A 14,600-nucleotide genomic window follows, 5' to 3' on the forward strand; every position below is an offset into this window, starting at 1 on the left:
AACAGTGCACAAGTGTTCCCTTTTCTCCACCTCCCACCAACACTGTAACTTAACTCTTTTAATAGACATCATCCTAGAGGAGTTTCGCAGAATTTCAATATACCTGAAGAATTTTTGAAACTTTCAAGCCACCTGAATTGACTCACTTCAAAATGTTATCAAGGGGCACCCTCCTAATTGCAAAGCAGAGACACAGGTCTGTAAATGTCATTAATTCAGTCACATTTGTTGAATTCAAATGAGGGTATACAGGGGCCTGTATAGAAAAATGCAAAAAAAAAAGAAGATACCTTCTTTTGTTTTTTAAAAAAATTTTTAAACTTTTTTTTAATGAGTTATAGGCATTTTACAATGTTGTGTTGAAGACACTTTTTTCCCCCTTGAGGTGCTCACTTTTTTTTTTTTTTTGGCATCACGACTTTATATGTATAATAAAGTAGAAGGTGGTATGAATCAGGTAATCAGAGTCAACACCCCTTGCTGCCTCTTTATGACCTTGGTCAACTCCCTTATCCTTGTAGGCTGAAGCTTCTTCATGTGAAAAAATGGGCAGGTTAGAAAAGATATTTTTTAATATCTTTTTTAGCTCTAAAATTGTATGGCTCTAAGGGAATGGAAATTAACGTGGTGTGAACAAAATGCTTCGTTCACTTGTTCACTGAGAGCATCCTAGATGCTAAGTATTCCAGTGGGGCTGAGATGTAAAAGACTGGAACATTTGGTCCTGCTTTCAAGAGGCTCACGAAGCAAGAGCAAGACTGACCAACTAGCAGTTACAATGCACCATGCTCAGTGTGCCCTGCCCCTCCCCAACTCAGACTGGAATCAGGGTTGGGGCAGCGGGCGGCAGTCCAGAGGAGGGCAGATTTATCCCTGGGGTGAGACAGGGCAGCTCTCCAGGCAGTGATGGCAATATTTGAGATCAGCCTCAAAACAAGTAGAAGTAAAGCAGGCAGAGAAGAAGGGAGGATGCCTCTGGCAAAGGAGTAGCATTGATACACCCTGGGCTTGAAGGGTTAACGCAAATAGGAACATATCCAGAGTGAAAAGTAAAAGGACAGGAAGACGAGTTTGAGACTTGATTGTTAAGAACCTTAAAAGTCGTGCTAAGAATTTCGGACTTTATCCTAAAGGCATCAGGAAACCACGAAAAATAGGAGAGAGAATCAGATTTCTTTCAGAAAGTTCACTCAGCTGGCACTGTGGAGTCTAAATAGGAGGGTGGAGGAAGTTCTTTGGCGACTATTTGGATGGTCCATGGGAGTAATGAGGAGAACCTTGCCTGGAGGTATGATGGTGAGGAGAGGGAGGAAGAGACACATTTGAGAGATGGCTCAGAGACTGAATCAATAGAATCTACTCACTTATTCACTCAACAAGTTTTTATTCGGTCCCTGCTTTGGGTCAGCCAGTGTGAACCCTGAAGAGAATGTAAGTACTGCTGAAATGCTGCTGGGGGAGTGGTCAGAGTGAAACAGAGCACAGTGAGACTAGACTGGGAGGGCTTCCTGGAGGAATGAGATCTGATTCAGCTTTCCAAGGAAGGAAGAGAGACATGAATTTGTAGAAAGAGGCAGGGAACCGAAATAAAACAATGTGCTCTGCTGAATTTGGCTGCACCCTAATTTTAGATTCCCAACAGATTATTTTCTTTCTATCTCCTCCTAAAGCATCACGCTGAGTCCCAACAAGAGGAAGTACCCCGGTTGCCTAGGAGGGAGTGTTATCCCAGGGGCCGGGCAGGACCTTGAGACAAGAGAAATGTGGTTGTTCTTGTCTCCTGCAAAAGTAACCCTGGATTTTCCTACCTAGAGGTACATTGGCTAAGCTGCTGGGGTGCTTCTCATCTTTCTGTTCAGCTGCTTCTTGGGCTGCTGGTCGGAAGGAAGCTGATTGATGAAAATAACCTTTCTTTGTCTTCTGTAGATGCTCACCCAGAAGTCAAGCACCAAACTGGAGAGGCTGCAAACCTGGGTTCTGCCATTATTTAGATGAAATTAAGGCAAGTCATTTATCCCTTTGGGTGTAATTTTCTCATCTGTTAAAAAGGGACTCTGTCCTTCTTACTCAAAAGGCTCACATGAGGATGAAGTACTATTTGTGAAGATATTTTTGCCACGTAGAGGATCACTAAATACAATGCACCATTTAATTATCAATCCTTTCTAAAGATTTTTCTAGCCTCCAGTCTCTACTAGCCATTTTTAGTTTCATCAGCTGCCTTAAAGAATTCTCCTAGAATTCTTTCAATTTCAGTCAAACTACTGAAAGGCAATTGTAATTCACATTCTTGCTGAAGGACACCTGAAGTCAGCTTTCACTCCTAACCAGGTATCCAAAGCCAGATTTATATTTTTTTTAGAAAAAGGGAAATGAAACCCTCAGTAGAAAGGTTGTCTGGCAACCAGATAAAAGAAGAAATTTCTTTCAGGCTTTCCAGGAAGACAGAATGGGAGTCTTGAAATATAATTACTTTTTAATGGTGTCTTGAAAAGGTGTTATTCTCAACCATTTGCCTCTCTTACCCTCTTCTTGAATACGGCCTATGCAAGCAATTAAACCATTGTGTGTCTTTAAATTGAATAAAAGTAGAGATATTTTAGGAGGTGGAAGAAACCTTAGAGATTGCCTGGTTTCTCCATTTATTTTCTGAAGTAGGAAAGTGGGATTTAGAACAGGTAAAAAGGTTTGTTTCCCCTTGATCTCCAGCTTTTCAGTGCTGAGCCCAGATCAAACCCAGGGTTACTAACTCCCAGGTCAGGTTACTCACCACCAGGCTAAAGATATGAGCACGGATAACTAGAGTTGAGGCAGAGAATGGCATTCTAAGTATTGAACCAAGCCTCAAGGTCCAACCTGATGGTCAGGGTGGCAGAAGCAGTCAAAGACTCTAGGCCCAGGGGACATCATTTTTGCCCACGCTGCCAAAGAGCATTTGGAGAGCATAAACGACACTTCATGCTGTGTTGAATTTGAGTTGTTCTTGTTTCACAGAGGAAGGACAACTGGTTGGTGTCCTGGATCCCAGCTCAGAACTGCTCCTTCATTCTGATCTTTCTGTGCTGGTTTGGGCCCTCCCTCATTGTCTGCCCCAGCAGACCTGGAGTGTCGGGTCATGGAAAATAAGAGTTACGAGGAGGAGGGAGAACATACTTCTGGTCAAATCCCACGATAGACAACTCCTCATGACTGTCCAAACTCCCCTGGTGTTAATACAAATCAACGTATCAGCCGAGGGAGGCTGGAGGGGGGATTCAAGGAGGTGAGCTGCCCAACTGGAAAAAGGCGCGAGGAACCGACATGGAGCAAAACAGCACTTTATTGCAGTACCAGCGGGTGGTGTGTGCGGCAGGCGACACTCAGTACTTCCTTCTGGTTCAACAAGAGGGCGTGCTGCCTGCGTGGAGCACTTGTCCTTTTTATAGATATTCTTCCTGCGCATGCGTATTGTTCATAATGCTGACTCACGCTACCGGTGCATGTGTGGTAGGCTCGCTACTGGCGCATGCGTACATTTATCTCTTACCAGGTGCAAGCTATTGTGAACTTTGGCCTGGGCCGCACGGCCTACTCACTTAAGGCTGCCGACATAACCCTATTTGAGTTACGAGGCTGCTTGGGGGTTAGAAATAGTTCTTCCACATGACCTCGCTGTGGTGGACCATTCTCTCCCCACATCTTTCTCATAGAAATGAGCTTCTGGTAAGTCCAGAGGGGGTGGAGTCTCCCTGGGGTCATGCGCCTGCACTTGCCTCCACCTCTGCCTCTTGGTCCCAGGCCTGGGAGACACAGTGCAGGATGCGCCACTAGTAACGTACGCTGCTCCCTCCCAGGGCCTGTCTAGTGAACTTGGTGGCCGGTGGGGTCTTCCCTGGAGCCAGGAGGGTTGTGCCTCTGCAGTGGATTTTCAGAGAATTATTTACAGTTAAACACAATTGCCAGGTGGGAGTGGGGGTGGGGCAGTGACTACCAGGCTGAGGAAATCAAAGTGTTAAGAAGTTCCATATGTGAGGGGCTCTGGGCACACAGAATCAGAGTCCTAAAGCTGGAAGGGCTGTTAGGATTATCTGCCCCACTGGAGGCGGCTGTGCTGTGAGACACATCAGGGTCTGGCTGCAGACCAGTGTCAATGGGGAAGCAAAGAGTTGGCAGAGGAAAACACTTTTATTCATGGAGACCTAGCAGTTAGGAGGTGGGGAGGAAGGCAGGGAAGACGGGGGTTCCCTGCAGCCCTGAGAAGTGGAGCCATTTGGCCAACAACACACACAGTTCTCTTTCCTGTGCCGCCCACCAGATGGACCTGCTTCCCAGAGCAGCGGATTTGAGGAGGTGAAGAGAACTCATCTTCATTAAACGAGTCAGAGTGAAACCAGATGTTTGCAACTGGAGTTGGGCTGTGCGACTTCTGCCACCTGCTGCTGCTAATTTGCTCCTGGGTCGACCATCTGACCTTCCTGCCCACAAAAGGAAGCAGTGAAACACTTCTGCCAACAAAGTAAGCAAAAGGGCTTTCCTCCCACTGTTCCATCATGAAAGCAGCGTATCTGATGACTGCTGGTGTTTGAGGGTACCAATTGTTCATGTCCTCTGCCGCCTGGGTCCTAGATCAGTCGAGAACTAGGCGTAGGAGTCCAAAAGGGCACCTGCCTTATTCTAATCCAAGGAGAATAGTCTTCCCCACCTGAATTGAATGTATGACCCAGTCACAGGCAGGGCAGCTAGATTCCACAGGAGTAAAAGGTAGACTTTTAAGACATGGTAAAGTGTGGAGACTCCTGAGGCCTCTGGCAGGCTGAATTCAAAAGAGAGCTAATTGGCAGGGTGGGGGTGGGAGAGGGTATAGCTCAGTGGTAGAGTGCGTGCTTAGTGTGCATGAGGTCCTGGGTTCAATCCCCAGTACCTCCATTAAACAATAAAAAATCTAAAAAAAAAAAAAAAAAAAGCCATTGACAGCTACTCACATGCTTAGAACACCTCTCTGTATTGGCAGATGGGACTTAAAGGTGTTACCAGGGAAAGGGAAATAAGAATTACCTCGGTTCTTAGTCACCCCCCCCCCCTAAAAAGAAAAGAATTTTTGATGAGAGAAAGTGTGATATAAGCAAGATTTTTATTAGTAAAGTAAAAAGGTAGTAAAAGATGGTACACTCCGGAGAACTGAGAGGGGGCCAATCCAAGAGAGGAAGAATGGTGCTGCTCCTTTGCTTCTTCATCTTATATCCTGGCTTAGGGGCGTTTTTTGTGATTGATTGATTGATTGATTAATGGCTCATGTGATCAGGCTGATTGACAGCTCAGGTTCCTTGTGCTCTGGCATGCCCATCCCCTTTTGGGTAGGTTCTTCATACAGAGAAACCTACAGGAGGGGACTTAAACTATAATGTTAATTACATTAAAATGAGCATTGGATCAAGTTATGCCAGGTCCTTCTCTTATGCACAGCTGCAGCGTTTTGATTTTAGCTGGCTTCTTTTGCTGGCCCTTATTTAGAGAAAGTAAAACTTTCTGGAGTCCCTTATTCTGATTGCAGACATACTGTTATTTTCTGGGTTGTTCCTTTCCCTTTCCTTTCCCCCTGCCCAGTGCTCATTTCTACCTAACTGCCTAACAAAGGGAATGGAGAAGATAGGGGGAGAGGGCATAAATTCTTATTCTAAGAGCTGGTTCAGGAATAGGAGAAGAAAATGACTTACATCCATTGTTTCTTTTTCTCTGAAACCTACTTCTCTCTGTACCTTCAACCACAGTTCTCGCCTGCTGTTCCGGAGGCTGTCTTCTGCCTCTGCTGTGTTTCCCTAGCTCACAGTGCTGAACACAGAGTAGGGGTCTCAGCAAATCCATGTGCAGACCTGAGCTAACATCTTTGTGAAACAGGAACAATTCAATTCAGTAGGTGGTTGTCCTAAGCTGGATCTTCCCTGAGACAAGGATTTGGGTGCCAGGAGTTTATTTGGGAAGTGATCCCAGGAAACCCCAGTAGAGGAAGAGGGATGTGAGACAGGGAAGGGAGGCAGCCAGTAAAGGGGTGTTATCAAGCACCCACTTGGGCGACTAGCGTTTATGTCCCTGGGGACCTCTACAGTTAGTGTACAAAAGATGCCTGGCGTTCTCCCAGCTGGAGTGAGGGAGCTGGGTGTTTATGTACCACATTCCATTGGTCACCCTGTAAGGCTGCTTTTCTAGCATTTTCAGCCTGCAATGCACACGATACACAATTGTGCTTTTGGGAGAAAACTCCATCTAGCAGTTAGGTGTGAGCCTCTCACCAACTCCCTGTGGTTTGTCTCAGTGTTGTTTGTTGCTTTTATCACAAGAGGCAGTCTAAGCTCCAATCTTGGGTAGAACGCACAGCAACCTTCAACAGTTCAACCACTTGTTGTGCTGACAACTCTTCCTCCAAGAAGCTGTCAATCTCTGACAGGTACGAGAAAGTGACAGCCTTGTGTGAAGCTCCATAGCCAGCTCCCTAACTGGACGAGGTCTTATAGAAACTGTCAAGACAGAATGGCAGGTACTTGAGTCCTTCAGAAGCTCCACAGAATGCCTGCAGCTGCCGAGTTGCCGACTTCATTTCAGATATTGACTAGTGGAGAGTGGGTTGGCTTTTGGCAAGTTTCTTCTCCTCTGGTTTGAGATGGATCCTGCCTGCTTTCTACTTGACCATTCAGAATGCTGACCTGGGCATCTGGACTGCCCCCTTGGGACTGGCACCTGGAGCCCACCTCCTGAGACCACTCTCTGGCTCTTCCTGGGATGAGCAGGGGAATGAATCACGAGAAGAGTCCTGGGAAGGCTGCGGGTCAGAAGAACCCATCACCTGAGCTTCCTGGCTTCTGTGCTGATCTTTGCTCTTAGGCATCTACTCTCTTCCCAGACACCCTGGGGGGCCCCCGTGGCTGGTCTTAGGTATCTGCTCTGATACCTTTCAGTGCAGAACCCAACACGTGGTGACTTATTCTGCTGCCTCCTAGGGCTGATTCTCTAGTAGACTTGGTGGCCAATGGCATCTTCCTTGAGTAGTTTCCTTGGTAGCCTTGAGGGTCACACTTCTGTAGATTTTCAGGCGATTATTTTCAAATTCTGCTAAACTTAGAGACAATCCACTGTGAAATGCGTTCTAGGCTACAGGTCAAGCATCTGCAAGGATAGACCTCGCCATTACTTGTCCTGTTTCTTGATGCATGGGACATAGTTTTGGAGGTTTGAATTTCAGCCTATATAATTCGGGTGTGCAAAAGTTGAACCTGATTTCTCTTTAACTGATCTTAATACTTGTTATGGATTGAGTTTTGTCCCTCCAAAAAGTCAGGTTGGAGTTCTAATCCCCCAGTATCTCAGAATATGACCTTATTGGAAGACAGGGACTTTACAGAAGGAATCAAGCTGAAATGAGGTCATGAGGGTGGGCTTAATCCAATGACTTGTGTCCTTAGCCCGAGGGGAAATTTAGACACAGACATGCACTCACAAACCACCACCACGTGATGCTGATGGCAGAGATTGGACTGCCGCTTCTACAGCTAAGGAACACCAAAGGTTGCCAGTAAACCCCCAGAAGCGAGGGCAGCGGCATGGAGCAACTTCTGTCTTGGCTCTTAGAAGGGAGCAACCATGCTGACACCTTGATCTTGGACTTCTGGCCTCCAGAATTGAGAGGATGGTGAGAGTACATTTCTGCTGTTTAAGCCACCAGTTTGTGGTACTTTGTTAAGGCGGCCCTAGCAAACCAGTACAACACTCAGATCTTTTTCAGTGATGGTGATAAACTTGATCTTGCCCATTCAACGCAAATTTGAGATTCTTCTGGTGAACCCTGTCTCTTTTGAATAAATACTGAAAGCAATTCCTATTTTCCTCTTCTCCTCCCCCTTCCTGCCCTCCTCACCAGGCTGTGGCCCTGGGCAGAGGTGTCAGTCCTCCTTGGATTCTGCTGATATGTCCCTTTTCCCCTTTGTTATGTTGGCTCTAAATGTCCTGTGTCTATTGCTGAAGTGTCTGCTCCTCATGCTGCCCCTGGATCAGGTCGCTGGATCTAATCAGTTTATTCAACTTGAACACCTTCATCTTAACTGTGAGCTGGGTCAGCTAGCTCGTTCTCAGCCTCATCTGCCCCTGTCTTGAGTGAGGTGGGGGCAGGATGGTGTCAGGCAGGGGCAGGGGAACTTTCAGATGCTATCCTGACCCTATCTCCCAGGGCAGGAGATGGTGGTCCCAGGATATACCTTTGCCATCTCAGATGTATCCTACCACCACTTTGCCTCTCCTCTGGCTGCCCATGCATAAGGGACCTTCTGTGAGGCCAAGGTTTGTGAGCTCTGTGGTATCATTGTGGTAATAACTGGAAACATTATGAAATCCCATCAGTGGGAGGATGATTAAATAAGTGAAGAGTATTCATATTGCAGAATACTATGCAGCCATTAAAAATCACGAGAGGTCTCTATCCTGACGTGGAAAGATTCCAACACATATTCTAGAACAATACATATGGTATGGCTCCATTTTTGGCAAAAAACAAAACTATATACGTGTATATGGATGCAAATGCATAGAAAATCCTGGATGGACACATTTCTAAGTGGTAACAGTGTTACCCAGAGGAGACATGAATTAGGAGAGGGGAACAGGTATGCCAAAGAGGATGTTCACTTTTCCCTCAAAATCTTTATCATGTGAAACATTAACAGAACTGTATTTATGAATTATGAAATTTTGACATGTAAAAAAAATAAATAGACCAAACCCATCCAAAATAGCATAAATCGTACTGAGATGGCCTGCCTATCCCTTTTCTCAGTGAGTAATCCGTTCGCTCCCTTTCTCCAGCCCTAAAAGGACGAGGCATACTTGTTGGCTAAATTACCAAGTCCTCTCTTCCACTCAGATGTTGTTAGCACACAACTTTAATGAATAAATAAAGGACCCAAGGTTACAGCTCCCGGTTGTTCTCCGGACCACAGCCTATGTTGTCACAGAGGCCTCTGGCAATCCAAAAAGAATAAGGTTGAATCAAGTAACAAGGGGAAATCAATACCTTGTTCACGTTAAACCTGCCCAAATGCCCTCCATTATGTGACTCACCACACAGAGAATCGATCTGTTTCTCTTCTGGTGGAATATGGGGGCTCTAAAATTTTCCTTTATATATATTAATTTTCAGGAAGAGAATTTCACTGCATGGAACTGTTTCCTCTCTCTTTAACACCGGTGGATGAATAGCAGAGTCTTAGGGCTCCCCATGTTTGACTCAGCTCCAGTCCTGCACACTAAGTAAACATTCGCGGAGGAGGAGGAGTTCTTAGGTCAGGACAAGGGTAATAATGGTCATTAATTACCATCCCTCATTACATGCTTCATCTTCCCTGAGCTCTTCTAACCTACTGTTTATAAATGCTCTTTAATGTGCCAAGTGCCCTGGTCCCCCCCGGAGGCAGACACGCACTCGGAGGGAAGGTAATCGCTGCTGTCGTTGTGAACCCTGGCTCATGCACGCAACGTTCCCAGATCCCTTCTCCAGCCTCCCAGGCATAGGGTTAATGATCACCGTGCAAGACTGCTTGGGACAGGGAGTGGTGGACTCTCATTACTGGCTCTTCTGGTTGGACCCATGTGTGTGTCTTTATGAACAGGATGAGCTGGAGTCATCTCCAAGTCTGCAGGCTAATTACCTTCTAGAAGTTAGTTATTTTGAAGGCCCTAAGGAAATTATATCTTTATTGTGAGTTTAAAATATCCCCAGTTACTCTTTCTGTTGCTCTTACCTGATTCTTACTGCTTTGAAATCTTTCTGATCCAACTGCAACTAAACTACCTCCTCATTCTGTCCAAGAGAACCTAGATTATTTCCATCTGTATAACCACCATCCCCAGTGCAGATCCCTGTCCTCATTGCTCCTGGCCCCCCTCCTCAGCAGCCTCCTCCCTGAATGGTAGATTCCCCATGGTACAAGTGCATAATTCCCTCTTTCCAAACAAATTGGAACAGATTTTCTGTTTTCTGCTTTTAGAAAATGTGACTGGACACCTTAAAGCAAAGTTTCTTGCAACCTTATTTTCTCATCTTTGAGTAGGTGACTGAGTCATTAGAATTCAGAAAGAACAAACAACAATGGTGAACGTTATAATTATAGTTGGAACTTGAAACAGTATTTGTAGGCTATTATTAATATGATTGTGTGTGTGTGTGTGTGTGTGTGTGTGTGTGTGTTACAGTAATAGATATCTACATTTATTTTGCCAGTGGGTAAATTCTATATTCTCTGGAACCCTTGGAAAACAACATTGTTCCGTTAACACGTGGGTGACTGTTCTGCACACATACACATCCGCTTGTCGTGATCTTTCGGGGAGACATTTTTTTCCTACAAAGGCAAGAGCTAAATGTAAAAAACACGTCACCTGACAAATGATTAGGGAATTATTCTTCCTAAATCACATGAATGCCCAAACAGATCAGCTTCCTAAAGTGAAGTGAGAGCTGCTCAAGCTGTGCCTGGGAATATTAATAAATGAAAGAGCTGCCTCTGCCACAGCTTGTCATTTCAGTATCCCCCAGCCCTGCAGGCATCAGGCCAGAAGCGTTGGAGAGCCTTTAGAAGGTTGAAGCCTGCCATCTAGTGGCTATTCTAGAGAATTACCTAATGTTTCCTGAAGTTAAATAACTGTTGGGATTTACCAGAGGTGTTACTAGCATGGACTCACAGGTGCCACCTGAATTTGAGCTGTGGTTATTCTCTAACAGGTAACAAGAACTCTAAAGCTTGAAAACGACCACCAGCGTACCTTTGCCTTCAGGAAGCAGGCGAGAAGGTGGATGCTGGAAAGGGAGCTACCGTGCTGTCAGGTTCCTCCCCTAGAATCTGTAATACTGAAAAGCAGGACCATCTGGGATGCCAGTGACTGCAGATGCCTCCAGTTCTAGACAAATGGGTAATTTGTTAAAGCACCCTTCTGATGAGCAGACAAACTTCAGGCTTGTTAGCTAAAGTGTCATTTGCCGGTGCACCTGGGAAGATCGTAGCAGGTGGTGCAGTAGGGCACCCAATTCAGGAGGCTGATCTGTCTATTGGGTGCTCAACGCATGAAGAGTAATGATGCCTGCTGGCGGTTGGAGGGTTTTCCTTCAACCTGGACAAATGAGGATGAAAAAAAAAAAAGTGAGAGCATCTTCAACTGCTCCCTGTGGCTTCTGCTTTTTAAAGGTTAGAGCGAATCTGGAGGAGTTGGCTATTAAAAAAAAAAAAAAACCCTGTTGGTTGGATTTCAATGGTTTTTCCACGTCCTGCTCCTGCTTTCTACAGGTTGTAGAAGTTGGAAAACGACAGGGGAAGACTGTTGCCATGATATATGCAATCTCCCTGAAGGTCAGAGCAGGAGAAAAAGAGGGGGAATTTGGGTTTATTGAGATCCCAAGTTCACATAAGGAGTAGGAGCAGGGTTGAGGGACTGAGCACCTCACACATGTTCAGACACAGCTGTGTAATTCTTTTCAGTTTTCCCATCTGTGATTGGAAATGAAGGGGACGATCAAATTTCCCAACTGGTTGTCTTCCAAGGATGTTAAGGTGGTGGGATAACCTCTCAGGATGTCAGCGTAGCAGTTATACATACTCCATTTAAAGAGGTACACGGCAGATTAAATATGAGGGCTTTTTCCTTTTTAATTTTCCTAGTGCCACTTGATTCAGTCAAGTTGGGAACAGAAAATCACCTTGAAGTAAATGTTCTTTGTCCTACACTGAACGCATGAGTAGGCTCCCTCGGTTATGTAAATGTCAGACGAGCAGGTCTGGAGAAAGGAGTAACAAGACATCCTGTACTTTGAGTGGTTTAGAAAAGGTTGCCTCACATCTGGTGGGAGGAACAGTTGGTGCAGGCAGCAGCAGGAGGCTGTGTGTTACATGAGGTCATGTGGTCAAGTGAGATGAAAATGAATGAAATACCCCTTGGCTTTAGTTGCTGACTCCTTGTTTTCAAACCACGTGTCTTACCTTGACTTACCAGACCCTCCTGCTCCTTTCCCTGCTTCACTGGCTGCTTTCTCCTTCCCTCCTTTATAAGATCACGCTCCTCCACCATCTGCTGGCCTTCCTCAAGGGCTTGGTCCTGTTAAAGTATCATTTTCAGAAAGGCAAAATCAAGACCCTCACATAAATGGAAGAGAAACACATCAAAAATTTCTTGTAACCCATTAGTTAATGAAAAAACCAGGAAGGTGTTAGAATCAAGTTCAAGGAGAATTCGAAGAGCAGACATCTGTACTCAGGAATACTGAAATAAATTTGCTAATAGATAACAAATGGTTAATATCCTATAGAACAAAAAAATGTAATTCTTGGGAGCATCTTTTCTACAGGATAAAAATCAATTGTATCTCTATTGGGACAAAATTCATTTACCTTGCTATGGACAACAATCATTTGCATTGCTATCAGTTTTCTATAAATTAACCTCTTATTTCTACAAATTAACCTCTACTCCTAGAAAGTTGTATAATAGCCTGGTTAATAGGAAGGCAATCAAAGGTGCACAGCTCTACAGAGTCAGATAATCCCTGGAGGGTCCGCTGGACAATGCCTAGTGCTCAATCATCTCTCTTGCCCATTTCCAAGATTTTGGTAATTTTCACCAAGAGTCCTGAACTCTCTAACCATTTTGAGCTCTGTCGGGGCAGTCTCACCTAAGCTTCAATTACCTCCAGCAACAGCTGACTTTCAAGTTTATGTCTTTGGTCTGGCTCCCTCAGCTCCAAACCCATACCATCCATATGCTTACCTGACAGCTCCTCTTAGATGTTTTTGAGAAGATAATTTCCTGAGGTCATTTGGCTCGTTAGAAGAACTGAGATTTGAACTTGGGACTGTTTGATTTCAGAACTGGAGCCAAAAGTCTGCAACATTAACAGGAGGTGGTTTTGCAGGTACCCAAAAGTAGGAGGCTGGAACCTATGCAGTCAGTCCCTTCTCCTGGTGATCATACCCCTGCCACTCCCTTGCATAGAAACCCATTACTTTCATCAAGGTTTCAGGAGGAAGCTGCAAAACAGAAAGACAAAAACAAAAAAACAAACCAAGAACCAGTTAGAACCAACTGGTCCAAGATGGTGGAGGATTTGACGTCCAATGGAAATGGAGCCTCATTCTACACTCATGGTAATGCATTAGCATGCTAAATGACGTACCTGCTGGAGCCATGACAGTTGATGATTGCCATGACAACTGAAAAAGCCCATAATGGGACTCAAAGAAGGTAACTGGCTTCAGCACATCCAGAAAGAGGACATGATGGCAGAAGCCTCCAATAAAAACCTCGTGGCTCAACCCGGGGCTGGAGCTGTCTCCATCGGCCATCTTGGCGCTGATAGCTTCCTGCTCCAGCACTTTCCTCTTCCCTCGTCAAGCAGTAAAGCAACTATGTGCACTGTCCCTCTGCCTCCACTGAGAAGTCTTTCTTGGGTGGTAGACAAGATCCCACCCAAGCCTTGGGCCCCACAATGGGTCCCGTTAAGGCCCCGCTAACAGCCTGAGGAGGAGACAGCTGGAGACATGGCCCTCGCTGTTTCTCTGGCTGAGCCACAGGTAAGACACTGAGCTGTCCTGTCCATGGTGAGTGGTGCTGCTCCCTGAAGGAGAGGCAGGAGTTGGGGGTACCTTTCCTAGGGCTGGGCTTTCAGACTTGTGTTCTGGTGTTATGCCATTGATCTAGCTGCCTCTTGCTTTTTCTTTTGTGAGAAAGAGGAGTCCGGCCTGGCTGCGCGTAGGAGGTGTGTGTGTGTGTGTGTGTGAGTGTGTGTGTGTGTGTGTGTGTGAGTGTGTGTGTGCGTGTGTGTGCGTGTGCGTGTGCGTGTGTGTGTGTGTCTGGCGTGGGGGTGGGAGTCTTCTGGGCTGTTTCCCAGGTCTTCTGCCTCTTCTATCCCTACCCCACTGACCATGGTTTCTGCTGTTCTCTCCCTTTAACTGCTCCCTCCTTTATGTCCACCCTTCGCTTCAGGAAGAATGACGCCTGAAGCCCTGTGGAGCCCTGACTGGTCTCACAAGGTTAGCAGCACATTTTGACCCCAGTGGGTCTTATTTCTTCCCGTGTGGCCTCTTTTTCTTCTCTTTCTGGCTTCAGCCCCAAGCTAAGAGACTGTTCAATCAGTTGGTGATCAGATGAAAACAAATGGCACAGAGGGGAGGGCAGGCAGCAACCATAACCCTCTCTGTACCTGTGGGCAAAGCGAATTTCTGCCTGGTAGAGAGTATATGGGAAATACTCTTAAGCAGGGGGAGCCCTGCTTCCAGCCAAATCTAACAACTTGCTGGTTTTTCATTCTTTTCTCTGCCAGGGAGCCATCATATATGCAATCCCTGTATTGGAAAGACCATCTCAGTGGGGATTTTATTTACTTTATTGGGAGCACAAGTGGAGGAGTGTTCAGGCTGCTGGGCTTGGTGTTGACACAGAAACCAGGGAAAATGCATTTTGCTAAACTTGACATTCCCTGAATTGTAAACACCCTTAACATAGCATTCTGGAAACTAAGTTCTCATGAAGAGAACTGCAAACTAGGGGGCCAAGGGATCCAACTGGAAGGAACACTTTGTTTTCCCCTATTTGCT

At 45.6% G+C, this 14,600-nt stretch overlaps 1 long non-coding RNA gene and 1 other non-coding gene across 2 annotated transcripts; both read left to right on the forward strand.

Moving 5' to 3' along the window:
• Positions 1 to 3,149: 3,149 nt before the first annotated feature.
• Positions 3,150 to 13,723, forward strand: LOC141577805 (uncharacterized). Its single transcript, XR_012507272.1, has 3 exons — positions 3,150 to 3,702; positions 4,295 to 4,495; positions 10,742 to 13,723. It is a non-coding gene; the product is annotated as an uncharacterized LOC141577805 (long non-coding RNA).
• On the forward strand, positions 4,831 to 4,905 carry TRNAT-AGU (transfer RNA threonine (anticodon AGU)). The gene has a single exon. It is a non-coding gene; the product is annotated as a tRNA-Thr (tRNA).
• Positions 13,724 to 14,600: the final 877 nt, after the last annotated feature.

The sequence above is a fragment of the Camelus bactrianus genome, chromosome 6 (assembly GCF_048773025.1).
Source record: "Camelus bactrianus isolate YW-2024 breed Bactrian camel chromosome 6, ASM4877302v1, whole genome shotgun sequence".
NCBI lineage: Eukaryota > Metazoa > Chordata > Mammalia > Artiodactyla > Camelidae > Camelus > Camelus bactrianus.